Source organism: Penaeus vannamei, chromosome 39 (genome assembly GCF_042767895.1).
Source record: "Penaeus vannamei isolate JL-2024 chromosome 39, ASM4276789v1, whole genome shotgun sequence".
Classification (NCBI taxonomy): Eukaryota; Metazoa; Arthropoda; class Malacostraca; order Decapoda; family Penaeidae; genus Penaeus; species Penaeus vannamei.
Window position 1 is genome coordinate 12541600 of NC_091587.1, and position 2500 is coordinate 12544099.

At 31.4% G+C, this 2500-nt stretch overlaps 1 long non-coding RNA gene across 3 annotated transcripts in view; it reads left to right on the top strand.

Moving 5' to 3' along the window:
* LOC138859989 (uncharacterized) overlaps positions 1-709 on the top strand; it is a 2851-nt gene extending 2142 nt beyond the window's left edge. For all 3 annotated transcript variants that reach the window (XR_011398243.1, XR_011398242.1, XR_011398244.1), the window contains one exon: positions 295-709. This is a non-coding gene — a long non-coding RNA (uncharacterized lncRNA). The remainder of the gene's footprint in view (positions 1-294) is intronic.
* Positions 710-2500: the final 1791 nt, after the last annotated feature.

Consider the following 2500-nt stretch of genomic DNA (forward strand, 5'->3'; position numbering starts at 1 on the left):
TCTCTCTCTTTCTCTCTCTCTCTCCTCTCTGTGTTTGTGTGTATATAACTATATGCACCTACATGTATAAGAAATTTTAAGGTTTCTTACAAGGAACATTGGATGAGACTCCTGCAATATTTTGTATATCTTAATAGCTTCCAAGGCAAATGCATATATTTTGGAGTGTGTATATGTGCGTGTTCTGAGTCATACATTCTGATTCATTGAATTTCTTAAATGTAATTACAAACGCCATTGTTGAAGAAGTTTAAGAAACCTTTGAATTATCTTCATTTTTTTTTTTATTTACAGGTGATGAACTAACCAAAAAGAAAAAGAAGTCTTGATTTGCTGGACTACTACAGGAAACGAATCACAAGATTAATGAACAAAGTATATTTAATGAAGAAGGTAAGCAATATGTCTTGTAAAAATGTACCCTACCATTATCCATGATTATAAATACATCTAAGTATTCAAGTGGCTATGCCCTACAGTTCTTCAAGTCGCAATTTAACTTGCTAACAGGAAAAGGAAGGGACAAAGATATTCTAATGCTGAACGAGTTTTTGCTCTCAGTCTTTACTTTAAGTCTTTACTTTAGGGCATATAACTTGTTGTCAAAGGCACTTGTGCTTCCATCAACCCGCATGCTAAGGAATTGGCTTCACAGAATAAAGTTTAATCCTGGTTGGAATTAAAATGTTTTTAAATTGAAAAAAAAGAAGTTTGACGACATGAATTCTCAGGAAACCTTGTGTGGTGTAGTTTTTGATGCTATGTCACTTAAGCAGGGCATTTATTATAATATAACTGATAACACAGATGGACTTCAAGACTAAAAGGACACAGGTTTCATGCCAAAGTATGTTGTTTGTGACCATGACTCGTGTAACAGAAGTGTATTTAAGAAATTAAATGTAACACCAGCATTATCCTTTATAATTCATTATGAAGTGAAAATACATTTTTTCTTTGACACACCACACTTATTAAAGAATATAAGAAATAATTTAATGAAGTATGATATAAATATAAATGGAAAAATGGTTCAGTGGAAGTACATTGAACAATTTTATATTAGAGACAGGTCTATGAAATTGAGGCAAAAAAGAAAAGGAAATATGCTAAGGTGATTCATCAATAGAAAATTCATGATTTTAGATTACTTTTCTTATGCAGATTATACCTTCAATGAAAATGTATAAATTTGGGTATGTACTTTTTCTTTCTGCTTTTATGTACTCATTTTCTGTGAATAACTGATTACACTGCATGTCTTGCGATTGTCAAGCATGTGTTTGTGGTGCTAATTATAATTATTTTTGCAGTTTTCATATTACTTTCTGTCTATATTACGTGCTAAGGTTATTTCCATGAACTGTTCTTTATTCTTTTTTGTTAATATGATTATGTGTCTGTCTTGCATGTATGGCTTGTGTTTATATGAATGTCCTGCATGCATTGCTTGCATTTATATGATCCTCTGCATATCTATATTTGGTTAATATGATTGCCCCGGGTGTATTACTTTTGTTTATTATATTGTCTAGCATTTATTTCTTTTGTTTGTGTGTGTCCTGTATAAAGTGCTTCAGCTTATGCGATTGTTCTTAGTCATTTGTGTTTATTTGAAGGCACCACATATATTGCTTGTGATTATTTTGTCTTACATTTTTTTTTTTTTTTTTTTTTTTTTTTTTTTTGACATTTGCAAGACATTGTCTTAATTTCCAGGCTTCAGTAATATACCATGAATACTCAATGATAAAAATGAATATGAGAAGCTGTATATAAATCTAAAGAGTTCATACTTTATTCTTACAATTAAGTTATCGCTTTAGTTGTTCAAATGATGTAATAAAAAGGGCATGAAACAATTCTCATGTAATTCGCAACAAAAGCATTGACCTTTAAATCATCAGTGATTCCAAATTATTAGGAAAATTGCACTACTGATTTTTAAATAACCATATAAAAGTTATAAAGAAATATTTTTCGTTCATGTTTATCGCAAATGTAGAGAAACTCGTTGAAAAAATATCTCATTTGGAATTATTTTAAGAGCTAATGGTATATGTATAATACGTCCGAGAAATCATAAATTGATAATATAAAAGTGGTGCTCACAAAATTACATTATAAAAATATAATAGTTACCCATAGAAACGCAACGAATATGGTTTTGCGTCACCTCAATAGATGGTGCAAGTGGCCGTTCCAAGGCGGCCACTTGCGGGTATATGAGCTTTCCTATCATTCATATAGAGTCTGGTTTGTATACAGCTAATAGCTCACGGCATACTGCACTTGAACATCAAGAAAGACTTGAGTGAGTTGTGGAACTCTTGAATCAACACCAATCATCTCCCAATATGGTAATTTTTATATATTTCAAAGGCAATCTCTGATTGAGAGACTTAGCAGCTACCCCTGAAGAGCTTGCATTGCTTCATATTGGGAACATCATCCTCAACAATACACACACACACACACACACATATATATATATATATAT